The sequence below is a fragment of the Anabrus simplex genome, chromosome 11 (genome assembly GCF_040414725.1).
Source record: "Anabrus simplex isolate iqAnaSimp1 chromosome 11, ASM4041472v1, whole genome shotgun sequence".
Classification (NCBI taxonomy): Eukaryota; Metazoa; Arthropoda; class Insecta; order Orthoptera; family Tettigoniidae; genus Anabrus; species Anabrus simplex.
In genome coordinates this window covers 84,998,568-85,013,859 of record NC_090275.1, presented here as the reverse complement: position 1 = coordinate 85,013,859, position 15,292 = coordinate 84,998,568, and the positions used below count along the sequence as shown (strand labels likewise).

The 15,292-nt window shown below is 43.6% G+C and overlaps 1 protein-coding gene across 1 annotated transcript in view; it reads right to left on the bottom strand.

Annotated features, from left to right (window-relative positions):
- LOC136883381 (uncharacterized) overlaps positions 1 to 15,292 on the bottom strand; it is a 109,827-nt gene that overhangs the window by 27,537 nt on the left and 66,998 nt on the right. The window lies entirely within an intron of this gene.

Below are 15,292 nucleotides of genomic sequence, written 5' to 3'. Positions count from 1 at the left end.
AGAACGGACAAATTTACGTAAATATCTTGATCCGGTCGAATGGGCTTGAAGAAGCAAAATAAGGAGAGAATCAAGATAGAACTAGCATATAGATCGGTACAGAAACATGCGAGGAATTGTTTATGAAACAAAGATAAAACATTACACCAATTATCAAGCCAGAAGGACTCTATACTCCAGAACTTCTGATACTTAACGGGAGAAGGGAAGTGGAAGAACTAGAGAATGAAAAATGAAAATCCCCAGCCTGTTTCCAGTCATTCGACTGGGTTAGGAATGGAATGAAAGAAGCCTCTATCTAGCGGCGGGGATAGGATTTGTGCCGGCTGCCGAAGACGGTCGCACTTCTCTGGGATAATGATTAATGACTGACAGATGGAATGAAATGATATTGGAGAGCCATTGCGCTTATACCTAGTAGTTCAAAACGATACTCTAGCGTCAAGAGATTAATACTAAAGATGAAAGCCAGCTGCTTTGATTCCCTGCATACCTATTGAATTCCTTGGAATTAATGGTTTGCCTCTACATATTCTTATTCTAAAAATTGGAGCCATAGTTATGCTCCTTAGAAATCGGAACGTTTCCCAACGGCTCCTACACGGAAGCAGATCAATGCCTAATTCTAGGAAGTATGTACGAAAATTGTTTAGATTTTGAAATAATAAGTGGAAATAAAGCTGGACAGAGAGCTCTAACCCCTCGAATTTACTTAAAAACATCCGATAAAACACTTCCATTTTCCTTCAAGAGTCATTAATTTCCACTTCACTTGGTATTTTGTATCACGATCAATTAACCTCAAGAGACGTGAAGGTCTCTGTTTACCTCAGCCATGACCAGTTAAATGTTGCAGTGTCAAGAGAGCAATTGTGCCAAAAGGTAATTGATAAGGAATGCACCGAGCAAGTGGCTCCGCGGTTTGGGTTACGTAGTTATCAGCTTGAATTCGGGAGATAGTGGGTTCGAACCGCCCTGTCGGCAGCCCTGAAGACGGTCTTCTATGGTTTCCCATTTTCACACCAGGCAAATGTGCCTTAATCGCTTACTTCCCACCAGTAGCGGCGACTGGGAATTAAAAGTGCGGGGGCAAAAATTTATACAGACAACAAACAGTACCCGGGTTTGTGGGATATAGCGGAGGGGGGCGGGGGGGAAGCGAAGGGGGAGGTATATACATCAAAACTAATAAAGGCCACAAAATGGTAAGCTTTTTATGCTCTCTCGGCTAATTTCGACAGAGAGGTGAAGATTGAGAGTTTACCAAGTTAAATGCGGTAATAATAGCTTTTGAGATTTTGATTCAACACTGTACAATAAAACTTTCGCCAAAGGAACAATATTACACATTTATTACAATAGAAAAGAAATACGGCATGACTATACAATTAAAACCATTCAGTATTTGACTATACACTAAAAGATTAACAGACACTAAAGAGACCACCAGACTGACGAATGCACGCGGCAAGCTGGTGAATCGTACCCCTGTCTATGAGCTTAGCAAACAAATAGCCCTGGTACCCTTCCTCATAGCACAGGCAAAGTCTCCACTATTTGCTGTGGCGCTATACAAATCGGTTAGCCGAGATGAAAAACATTTGTGCGTATTTTCGCTAATAATTTTGGTAATGATTAAAGAAAATAAAGAAATGATTTACCTGATAAGACGACAGGCTTGTACAAATTCCTATAATTCCTAGTTTCAGCCAGCTAAAATGGAATAAAAATGTAATATTTTCTCCAAAAAGTTGATGATGACGACGATGCTGCTGCTTGTTGTTTAAAGGGGCCTAACAGCAAAGGTCATCGGGCCTCTCCAAAAAAAGTGGGGGGGGGGGGCGAGACCCCCCCCTAGTCGCCGCTACTGCTTCCCACTTCTAGCTAATTCCTATCTCCTCGTCGCCGTAAGACCTACCTGTGGCGGGGCAACGTAAAGAAAATTGTAAAAAATCAAGGAATGTCGTATATAAGGAAATCCTTTAATAAATGTTCACCCCATTGACCGTCATGTCTTGACGGGTGTCAGCTAATAATAATAATAATAATAATAATAATAATAATAATAATAATAATAATAATAATAATAATAATATGCATTTGGAACTCAAGTCAGGCAACAAGTGGTTTACCGCGTGCTTTCTTTGTTGCAAATTCGTCCATCACATATTTATATCAACATTTGTTATTATTAAGAACATTGCAGGCTTTCAGCCCATATACATGTTCCCGTTACAAAAAAAAACAAATATGCACTAAATCTACCATGTGAACTCAAAATAAAATAAACTAAATCTATTATGTGGACGTTCGCATGGGCAGGAAACCTATCCACACTCGAGCGCCACCCTTATACTACTTTACTGACCGGCCGTACCGTCTCCCCTTGGTGAGGAAAAAAGGAGCCCCCTTTCCCCCCCCCCCCCCCCCCGCTGGAACGACACGCCTGGCCTTATACAGAGTCCATCACGTATCTATACCATAGTCTCGTTGCTGTTTTATGCCAGAATTCACGGAGAGGATGGCGAAACTGTTGACTCGATCTTGCGACATTGATGATCGTAAAAAGTTCTTTAGTCTTTTGAGGAGTGAGAAAAACCTCGACCAAGCAATTAGTTACGGTGGTTGACAAGACTATTCGGAATGCAATCTGGAAATTAGGAAACAGTTATTGTATGTGGTTTTCAAGCAATACATGCTTGAAAATTAGCAAAATCATATCTCAAAACTTTTCCAAGTTCACATTCTAGTAAGTCATTTACGGTTATCACATGACAAGGGATGATATATTTTTTAAACGTGCCAGGATCGTATTGTGACAACGTGAAGTTATTACTAAAATAAAACCTGTCCTCATTCTGTTAACAGACCGATAATTAAATTTGAGGATTTTTGCCAACGTTATTCATATCCATTTCATTGTGAGTTACGTTCGTGTTCTTTTCAAGAGTTGAGTAATGTACTTTGGCACTTTATTTTCTTGAATATGTGATTTAGATTCTCTTGATAGTGATCCGTCCCTCTAATGAGGACGTTAAGCTTTGAGCAGACCCCTTGGTGCTATTTGACAGGAGTAGGCTATGTGCCGGCAACGGGTTTCACTCTCTCCCTTCCTACTGTCATATATCACGTCATTCGGTTGACGTCAGGAACGCACTACGAAGATTCATCTCACATCATACCTGGCTCCATAGAGAAACAGGACACACTTTAGATCAGCAGAAAACTTCGTATGCGATGATGCACAAAAACGCATACAGCACAAGAAGTGATATCTGGATACTAATATGTTAAGTTTCAAACGTTTCTTTCTCAAACTGAATGTTTCTGAAACTTAAAATTCAAAACTCCATAATTTATATATTATTTTCAATTTTAAAGCCAAGCTGGTGGTGAATATTGGTTTTTCTTGTTTTGCTAGTGCTTTCACGTCGCCCCGACACAGATAGGTCTTATGGCGATGATAAGATAGGAAAGGCCTAGGAGTTGGAAGGAAGAGGCCGTGGCATTAATTAAAGTACAGCTCCAGCATTTGCCTGGTGTGAAAATGGGAAAATGGAAAATGTGGACGATGTTGTTTAACAAATGTCTTACATTAGGAAAAATACCAGAGGATTGGAGAAAGTCGAACATCATCTTGTTATACAAGGGCAAAGGCGACATAGAGGACCTCAACGCATACAGAGTAAGTGCACTTCTTGAGAACAGCATATTCAAGATATTCTCCAAAATCCTGACGAACAGACTCTACTCACCAACAGACGCCTTTATGCCAGAAACACAGTTCGGATTCAGGAAGGGAAGAGGAACCCTTCACGCAGTTGGTAACCTTCTAGAAGATATACATGACGCACTAAGACGCCCGTCGTGGAAATTCTACGCAGTCTTCGTATATTTCACAAAAGCCTTTGACCTGCTGAACAGACAGATACTCATGAAGAAACTTGAAAAGTATGACAGGAAAGGATAACCCAACAATAGCTGCCATCAAAATCCTGCTCACCTACAACAATATCATAATCAAAGATGGAGTGACGACCTCAAAAAACATAGTACAGACCAACGGCGTTTTACAAGGAGACCCGATTAGCCCAACCCTATGCAACATCGTTATGTCAGACGTCACAGATATCCCACACAAGGACTCAGTGAAAATGTACCTCTACGCAGATGACATCGTATTAGGCTCTCACGACAGGAATGCCCTGCAAGACACTGTAGATCGGTTCCAGGAATGAGTTGAAAACAACCAAGTCCAGCTGAATACCAACAAGACAGTGCACATGATTTTCAGAAGGGGAGGAATAAACTTTGCACAAGACAAAATATACTACGGAGCGGAAGAGTTAAAGATTGTAAACTCCTCCAGGTAACTGGGCATCACCCTACAACCATCGGGACCATCTTACAAAATTCACATACGGGAGAGGGCAGCCGCTGCCATAAAAGCCATTTACGACATTAATAATCTGACAAGACTAGCACTAGACACCGCATTAACACTTTTCTACGCAAAGATAATGCCTGTTCTGACCTATGGCATTGAGCTCATATGGAACAACCTGACAGCTAGAGACCTCTCGATCCTTGAGTGTGTGAAAGCAAGATACCTAAAGAGAACTTTGGGAATATCAAAATACGCCCCTTCGGGACTGGCTTACTAACTTGCAAAAACGTGCTTCCTCATAGAAGACTTGTGGTTCACACAACAGCTGCCAGCGACCAAACAAGAGTCGGGCCTAATTCGGGATAGACAAAACAAGAGAGCGGACATCTAGACCGAATTCTACGCACGGATGCGATGCTAGATCGGAACTGGACGGGACCAAACAAGGACTTACGAAGCGCCATAACTAGGCTCTCGGTGCACGGTTTCCACCACAAGCTATGCACAAGAAACAGTTTCCACGAACCCTCACCAGAGTGTGTATGCAACCTCTGCGGGAAGGCCTGTAAGCGCTACCACTTCAGCGAGTACCAGAAGCGCACTAAATCACTAATGGAATAGAGCAAAGAACAATGAACCTTAACTCTTTGTTTGCACTTTTGAGCGATTTCCTTATTAATAATAAATAAAATGGGAAACCACGGAAAACCATCTTCAGGGCTGCCGACAGTGGGATTCGAATGTTATTTTAAGAGGAAGTTCAAGTAGGCAAACATATTATATTAACACTCTTCAGAGGGAAAAATTACAAGGGGTCAAACACTTCGAAAAATGAAGATATCGGCCGAAAAAGGCAATGGCTACGAAGGGCGTAAAAATTAAAGACTACCACGGTCGGAAAATAACAGGAGTTGACAACTCATCTAGTCCAAGTGGAAACTTAAGTCCCTATTCCGATGGAGTCTCTGTATTTTTTTGTTATTAATAAACTGCTAAAACCCTGTTATATCTGTGAAACTTACCGCTTTCGATTTCTGTTCGCTTTCTCTTCATTCTTAACCTTTAACTTGTGAGGTTATACTTCTGTGAGGTGACGTCACACACTCCCCTGATGTGAACGATTATTTGATTAGTAGTTCGGTTTATTTACGAGATGGCACGTTAACATTTACACTTATAGCACATGTGATACAGAAACAATCAGGTTCTGTCCAAAGTGCGACCCGAAAACTTAGCTTCGTTGTATTCCTCAACTCCTAGACTGGTGCTGAGCCTCACAAATTAGACATCAATGTGGAGGAAACAACGGAAGAAGGGAATGTATTTCGATTTGAGAATGCACTAGTGGTCTAGCAGATCGCACCTTCCCGTTTCTAAGCAACACCTTCCCATTGTTGGTTTAGCGCTGCTCATAGTGATTCTTGTTAGGTGTTGCTAGATTTTAAAATGCACCGAACCCTCAATTTGAGACACAGAAAACTGAAATTTAGCGAAATTTATATTATATACACTGACTGACAGAGCAAATGCAACACCAAGAAGGAGTGGTTCGAAAGGGATGAAAGTTGGGGAAAAAACAGAGACGGCACGGACGAATAATTGATGTTTATTTCAAACCGATATGCAGGTTACACAATGCGCACGGCATCGACTCAGTAGGATGTAGGACCACCGCGAGCGGCGATGCACGCAGAAACACGTCGAGGTACAGAGTCAATAAGAGTGCGGATGGTGTCCTGAGGGATGGTTCTCCATTCTCTGTCAACCATTTGCCACAGTTGGTCGTCCGTACGAGGCTGGGGCAGAGTTTGCAAACGGCGTCCAATGAGATCCCACACGTGTTCGATTGGTGAGAGATCCGGAGAGTACGCTGGCCACGGAAGCATCTGTACACCTCGTAGAGCCTGTTGGGAGATGCGAGCAGTGTGTGGGCGGGCATTATCCTGCTGAAACAGAGCATTGGGCAGCCCCTGAAGGTACGGGAGTGCCACCGGCCGCAGCACATGCTGCACGTAGCGGTGGGCATTTAACGTGCCTCGAATACGCACTAGAGGTGACGTGGAATCATACGCAATAGCGCCCCAAACCATGATGCCGCGTTGTCTAGCGATAGGGCGCTCCACAGTTACTGCCGGATTTGACCTTTCTCCACGCCGACGCCACACTCGTCTGCGGTGACTATCACTGACAGAACAGAAGCGGGACTCATCGGAGAACACGACGTTCCGCCTTTCCCTCATCCAAGTCGCTCTAGCCCGGCACCATGCCAGGCGTGCACGCGTGCACGTCTATGCTGTGGAGTCAATGGTAGTCTTCTGAGCGGACGCCGGGAGTGCAGGCCTCCTTCAACCAATCGACGGGAAATTGTTCTGGTCGATATTGGAACAGCCAGGGTGTCTTGCACATGCTGAAGAATGGCGGTTGACGTGGCGTGCGGGGCTGCCACCGCTTGGCGGCGGATGCGCCGATCCTCGCGTGCTGACGTCACTAAGGCTGCGCCTGTACCCCTCGCACGTGCCACATGTCCCTGCGCCAACCATCTTCGCCACAGGCGCTGCACCGTGGACACATCCCTATGGGTATCGGCTGCGATTTGACGAAGCGACCAACCTGCCCTTCTCAGCCCGATCACCATACCCCTCGTAAAGTCGTCTGTCTGCTGGAAATGCCTCCGTTGACGGCGGCCTGGCATTCTTAGCTATACACGTGTCCTGTGGCACACGACAACACGTTCTACAATGACTGTCGGCTGAGAAATCACGGTACGAAGTGGGCCATTCGCCAACGCCGTGTCCCATTTATCGTTCGCTAGGTGCGCAGCACAGCGGCGCATTTCACATCATGAGCATACCTCAGTGACGTCAGTCTACCCTGCAATTGGCATAAAGTTCTGACCACTCCTTCTTGGTGTTGCTTTTGCTCTGTCAGTCAGTGTATATAGTAAGACGTTTGTCTGTACATTGCTCAGAATTTTAAAATAATCGTATTAAGAATCGGTCCTGTCCACGGCAACAAGCAAATGCACTTTTTAAATGTTTTGTCATCTTTGTATGTATGTATGTATGTATGTATGTATGTATGTATGTATGTATGTATGTATGTATGTATGTATGTATTTATTGTACCGGGAACGCCGCTACGAGAGAAGTCCGAAGTATGTTTGTTGAACTTCGCGCGAGGTGGAAGGTAGGCAGCCCGCCGAACGCAGTGACGTACCCAGCGAGTGACGTGGCCGCCGTAAGCCAGCTATAGGTGCCATACATGGTAATGTATTAGCTTACCCTCAAAAGTACATTTTGCGCTACTTTATCGCTATTTCGACACTGCCATCTTAAAAACCATTACAATGGACGTAATCTGTCAAGATTTCAAGAAAATCCACCTAGTATTATAGGAGTTATAAGGGTGCATAATATCCGGGTTCTAGACGCTTCCATGCGAACGTGTATAAAAGGAGGACTACCCGACCCACGAATTCAGTATCTGTCACTCCGCCGTCTCTGTGACACGGGTGACAGGAGGAGTATTGTGTGTGTCGAACTTCTAGTTGACAGTCTTCGAAATCCAAGTATTGGAACTTCGGAATTTTCTCTAAGTGTTGTGTCGGCACTTTGCCATATTCTTGAAGTGCCTCATCGGGACTTTGTTATTTTCTGCGAGCATCGTGTTGGAACTTTGTCATATTGACACATTGGAACTTTGTTATTTTTTCGTGTGTCGTGATTGGACTTTGATATTTTCTTACAGTGCTATACAGGAACTTCGTTATTTTTCTGAAGCGTCTCATTGGAACTTAGTTATTTTCGCCAAGTGTCGCGGTAAGACTTTATTATTTTCTTAAGGTGACATACTGGAACATTGTCATCGGAACTTTATCTTCTTCGAGTGTTGTGTTGGGACTTCAATATTTTGACACTTCGGAACTTTGTTTTCTTCGAGTGTCGTGTTGGGACTTTAATATTTTGACACATTGGAACTTTGTTATTTCTACACATTGGAACTTTGTTTTTTGAAGTGTTACATAGAGACTTAGTTATCCGACGACGATTGAAAGGTCTCTCCAAGTCCTTCGCATTGCCCTTTCGGAGGAATGGGATCGACTGCCACAAGAGCTCTTGGACCATCTGATAGAGAGCATTGCACGTCGCTGCAAAGCATGTGTGGCCATTAGGGGTAACCATACACCCTATTAACAGCATATTTTGTTGTGGAGGACATTGCCAATTTTTTTAGTTGTTGTCAAAGGTGTACCTTACCTATCATAAACTTTCTGACACTGTTTTTTTTGACAAGTTGTGTGACATATGATGCTTGAGTCAGCTTCCGTTTGTTCAGCAATCCGTCTGACATTCCTCTCAGGCGGTATGGCCTCGTTTAGTGGTTATGCTTAACTTTTGTTAAACTAGTGTATGTATGTATGTATGTATGTATGTATGTATGTATGTATGTATGTATGTATGTATGTATGTATGTATGTATGTATGTATGTATGTATGTATGTATGTACGGGCACACGAGAAAACGGCTGAAGAGAATTTAAAGAAAATCGGTAGGCAAAGTCAGGGAATAAGGTACTACAATCTAGTGAGTGAAATTGTAGTATAGGGGAAGGCCTAAAATGTAATTCACAAATATCTAGGTTATTAGTGTTCCTATCAGTGATTAAATTTACCATCATTAATGTCTTATACATTTTTACCGTATCGGCTATGATAGAGATAGTCATGAGCTTCAATTTCTGTTGCTTAGTCCATGTCAACGCCGAGCATTGCTAACATGGAAATATCGTTCAGTTGTATTAAATGGCGATGTTTTTGTCGTAATTATCTTAAGGTGAAAACCCACGTGGTCATCGGTCCATATCGACAAGGAAAATTGTGAAGATGAGTATAAAACATGATACACAGTCGTGAAAGAACGATCGTTTGAAGAATAAGACAAGAGGCAGTCATGAAAGATGGACTCCCTTTACATTAATGCCCTAATATCACAGAGTCAGAAAAAACTAAATGTGATGGCTTAAAATACTGGAAGCTCATACGATTGATCAGCAGTAACATTACATTGACCATTGTTTATTGTGCTTTTGTCTCTTCTGCTGCCACTCATCTCTGATAATTGGGATTACTGCTGCGTCTCGAGTAAAACAGCATGATTGTCGCGTCACCGACGGATACTATAGCTAGTTGTCAATATACTCGAATGCTTCGCACATTATATGAGAGTACAATCACCTCAGTTGACAAAATGTTGGCCGTGCGGTTAGGGTCGTGCAGCTGTGAGCTTGATTTCGGGGGATAGTGCGTTCGAACCCCTCTGTCGGTAGCCCTGAAGATGGTTATCCGTGATGTTCCAATTTTCACCAGGCAAATGGGGCTGTATCTCAACTAAGACCACTGCCGCTTCCTTTCCACTCCTAGCCCTTTCCTTTTCCACCGTCGCCATAAGACCTGTCTGTGTCGGCGCGACTTAAAGCAAATCGTAAGGAAAAAGAATGTTGACACTACAGTTATGAACAAAATTCATTTTATGTCCTGACGTTTAAAGGGCGATCAAATCGTTTCCGTTCGACGGTCGTACAGTGCTTAATTAATCAGGTAAAATTTCCGTGAGCACTGAGGCACTCATCCGACCGACGCACCAGGTTGAAGACGCCCGTGTGGTAAAACACCGTGTCCTGCTGCGCATCCTCGTCCGACAGGAAGCGTCCACCATTCAAGGACTTTTTGAGGGGACCGAAGGCGTGATAATCACATGGGGAGAGATCGGGACTAGAGAGCCTCATCGTCTCATTCACCGCCCGCTTCTTGTTGTCCGTAATGGGTGAGGCTGGCCTCCCAGATCGACCGGCGTCTTGGTGCACCATTCCACAATGGTCGTTTTCGACAGACGTGCTGCCACATACACAGTCTTCATTCTCTGATGGATGTCCACCGGTGTTTGTACTTCGGCAGCTAAGAACAGAATAACAGCACGTTGGTCCTGTTTGGACGCATTTGGTAATAACGTCACCATAGTTCACGTGACCTCATTTAACGGAGGCACCTCGGCATGACACATTTGTCATGCTAATCTCTTTGCCTAAATATTCGTGCTTATACGATGGTTGCCTAGTTGTACTTTCTCTTAAAACAATAATCACAACCACCACCACCTTACCTGCATCGGAGTCACGCTACGTTGCATGTCCGCTGCGGCAATACCCTCAAATGGAAACTTTTTGATCACGCTATATGTTACAGCATAACTATTGTTGTTCAACATATACGGGGAATACATCATGCAAAGGCTTTGGACAGCTGGCATGGTGGTGTATCAGTTGGAGGAAGGATGTTACAGAATCTGCGTTTTGCTGATGATACTGTTCTACTGGCAAGCACTGAAGATGAACTTGCTGAATTGCGGGTAAAAAATAAAATCCTTCATCTTGGACTGAAAGTGAATCGCAGCAAAACCAAGGTGATTTAGTGGTCGTCTAGTAGGCCTAGACGTAGTTAATGCATTTGTTGATCTTGGCTCCTTGCTGAGCAACACTGGCAGCTGCGAGAAAGAGATCGGAAGAAGAATTGCTATTGGTAAGCTCCGAACGATCTGGCGTGACCGAGGAATCAGAAAAAATACAAAGAAACGTCTGGTTTATGTTTTAGTGTTTTCAGTCTTCTTCTGTGCCTGTGAATCATGGACAGTGAAGGCCAAGAACAAACAGCGCATCGATGTATTTGAAGTGTAGTGCTGGTGGAGGATGCTACGGATACATTGGACGGAGAAAAGATGTAACTCCTCCATAATCGAAGATACTGGTATCCCCAATCGACTTTCCACTCTTCTTAGACGGAGAACCCTGCACATTAAGGAGATAAAACAGCCTTGAAAAACTAGTTGTTCAAGGAAAAGTAAAAGGTGTCAGGCTGCATGGAAAAGCTCCCAGAAGATGGATAGACCATATCAAAGGCTAAGCTCAGTATGGACATCGTCGAATAGTAAGGCGAGTCACAAGAACCCGACGCTGTCCTGCCTACCTTAAGGATTATTACTTACGTGGGGGTGAATGATATATTCTAATATGACCTCATTTATATAATATCACTGATACTTCTTAGTCGAGTCTCGGATGTTAGAGTTGCCTTATTTGATACGCCAAAATGAAGTTCTTGAACGTGATGTACCAATGAAGATATGAGTTATAGACTGAAAAGGAGAAGACTGGCAGAGGCGTCTCGTCTTATGGATAATACGAGCACGCAAACACCCTGTTAATCCCAAAACTCTTGAAATTTACCCAATATTGTATGATGAGAAGAAGACTTCCGCACGTTGAGAACGTATTTACGAAGTTATAAGTGCCGATTAACTTTCCGTTTCCATTTGAATCACGCGCCACGCCAGCCGATCACAACCCCGTTCTGAACTACAAATTCGGCGTATTGCATAGCTAGAGCTTGAAGGGGCAATACTGTGGGTATGGCCAAGTATGGCGATATGAATACAGTTTACTGTGTGATCACTGCACTGCCTGCTCGATATGCATCTGATGGCTGCTTCATATCGAGCAGGCAGTTGATTACGGACCGCTGATCTGCCTCCAATGCCTTCTCTAAAAGTTATTTTTCAAATCCCAAATATGGCAGCACGTATCGCGTGCTTCATGGCAATGGTTAAGTGAACAGAGTTGTTACCCCGGAGTGGTTAATTGACTAACCGTGGAGGTGATTATTGTTTTAAGAGGAAGAACAACTAGGCACTAATCAGAGAGAAAAAGTGGGAGGGATGAGACACTTCGAAACATGAAGGCATCTTCCAAAGAAAGACAATGGCCACGAAGGGCGTGAACATGAAAGACTCCCTAGGCATCGCAACCTATTACCGTTGAGGTCGGAAAAGAAGAAGAGTTGACCAAGGGAAGTCGGATAGGATAGACGAAAGTGAGGAGTCCGGCTCTAGTAAGTGGAAGCCATGTCAGGACTCAGCTAAGGGCCAGTAGTCGCCAACCTACGCTCCCAAGTTGAGAGCCCTTTAGGACCCTTTTAGTCACCTCTTACGACAGGCAGGTGATACCGTGGGTGTTATTCTACCAGACCTACCCACAAGGGGGTGAGTGCCTTAGACGTTTGAGACACTGGCCTTCTGACACCAACTTGGCAGGTTCGATCCTGGCGCAGTTCAGTGGTATTTGGAGATGGGAGAGTGAACGTAAACGACGTGAGTGGTTAAGTAGAGTTGCATAACTTAGCGTATGGGCGGAGGGTGTCACCCGGCCTCTCATCGCAGTTACCCAGTATACAGAGCCATGGCAGAGAGGAAGTAAGTTCGTCCCCAGGCGTCTGCTCCTCCAATAGCTTCTCGCGTAGACGGGCGTGGCCACACTCTCCGGGATCGGAGACTAGGCACCAGGGACCCCAAGGAGACCATGTTGTGTCGTGGATCGTAAGATCTCTCGAGGCATGGCTTGGTAGCCGGCAAGGACCGCGCTAGCCACAGTAGTGCCTAGAAGGACTGATATCATGAACAAATGGACCGGCTTGAAATTATACTTGTTCCTACCCTTACCTGGACTTTTCCAGCCACGTCCTGATATGTGCTATCTACAGAATGCAAGGTTTCACAGGAAGGCGTCTTTCATTTCTTGCCTATGTGGTTTTCCCCTGGTCCATACTACATGATACCACAGATATTATACCTCATCACATTATCTGCCTGGTAGCATGCTGAGCATGGGGAGAGTCCGATACTCCTTTGAGCGTCACTTCTTTCCAGTCATCCCTGCATGTCAGAGACAATGTAGCTTGAGTTGATCACCACGCGGGAGTGCGGGCTCACCCCTCACCCAGATAAGAATCATCGGAGTCCGCTCTCGAATGGACTCGAATGGACTCAGCCGTTCTACTTTCAGACTCTCAGGAACCGGGCATTGCCACCGGTCCGCAATTTATGGGGACCGGTGAAAGGTCACTTCTCCAAGGAGGGAAGTTGTTCACCCTCTCCCCACAAAAATAAAACCGGTCTCTGACCTAAACCAAGGTGCTTTTCCATTGGGTCTGTCAGGTTAGGTCATTGACACCGGATGTAACCTCATACCCGTAGGAAAAAGCCGATTCATCCCCCACTGTGTTTGGACCGCTGTTTTTCAACTACTCCCGACTGTATTACGTTTACGAGGCGTAGGCTGTATTTCATTTTCCCGCCCTTCAAGCCCCTTCCCTTCCTTTTACTGAGACTTCAACCTTCGAATTATCGGACCTCTTCCATTTTCTTTCTGATTAGTGGCAGTAAAGGATGGCTGCCCATGTGTACTTCCTTTCAAAACAATAATCACCACCACCACCACCACTTTTCATTCTCTTGAATCAAAGACAGTTCGATGTACCGGAGCGCTGGCTGCTCCGTCGGACAAATTGGCCGGAATCTTCACCGACGGGTGCTGGGATATGTTTATGACCACCTTTGTTCCATTACAATTGGAATACTGACTGCTGCTGAAGAAACAGTGCCTTTCTTCCCGGGTTCCCTCGCCGGAAACTGGTCCCATGGTACACCGACGAAATTTCAGCACACATACGTGATCGCCGATAGGCTTTAAAGCGTTATCATTATCCTATGTTGGTCAATCATATGATACATAATCGTCTGCGCACAGAAGCCAGTTTCTTACTTATCGACGCTTGCTGTGTACTGGTACAAGAGGTACAAGAGGTACATCCTCTCTAGCGTACGTTTCTTGATAATTCTCACACGTTACATGTAATTCGAGTGACGAAATGATTCAAACTGTTTTATTAATAATATTCAACAAGAATAAGCAGTAATAATTTTATTTACCAGAACATTTGACGTAAATACTTTGAAAAGCATTTATATGATAGTATATTTCATATTGACACTTATAAAGAGTAGTGCAAGGATTATTGACAGTACTATGTATCCTGCAAATTTAAAGGATCCAAGTTTTCCGTCTGGTCTGAAAGAAAAAGAAAAATATTTAAGATGATAACAATACAGTACATATACGCGAGGTTTCACTGAAATACGGTACGTCATTTGAACTGATGGTGGAAGATGGTATTACGCGTAAATATCTTCAATAATTGTACTCCTATCTTAACCAGTGTGATCAAATAAACTACAAAATTTCGGTGAGTGTTTCTGAGAAGTCAATAGGCACTGGACACTCCCCTCCGCTAACCAGAACGTCAAAACAACTGTTATTTCCCAGATCACATTCCCCTCCAAGGCTCTGCAATGTAAGTCAATATATCTCGAAGCCAGTGCATTTCTACCTGAAGATGAGCTTTGAGTACAAGCGAAATGGCTTTATCAAATCGTGAAATGTGTGATATTTACGGTAAGGAGATGTGTTATAGAGTAAGGGCAGGACGAATGTATGGGGAATGTTCCCCGAACCAAAGATACCAGAGTGCTCGGGATTTTGTCACTGTTATTCAAATACTTCCATATCGGGACTGATTAACGAACATATTTTTTCCATTAAAATAATGTCTTCCTAGAAGGATGTCTTCCTTGGTCTTCCTCTTTCTTTCTTTCTTTCTTTCTTTCTTTCTTTCTTTCTTTCTTTCTTTCTTTCTTTAATATTTTTTCCTTCAAAGACGTTTACTAGGAAGTCGTCATGTCTCAGGATATGACCTAAAAGTTTTAACTTCCTTCTCTCCATATCCTTTATCAGTCTCCGTTGCTCATTGACTTCCTTTATAAGATCTCGATTCGTCTTTTATTGAGTGCAGCATGTCCTCGTAATTTTTTTTTTTTTCAATAGTCCAGCTCTTACAACCATAGTGTAGTACACTCCAGATATAAGATTTTACAAAAGCATTTCTAAACTTGAATTTGTTAAAAGATTTACTTTATTTGAAAGGCCTGTTTAGCAAGAACTATTCTTATTTTCTTTTCTTT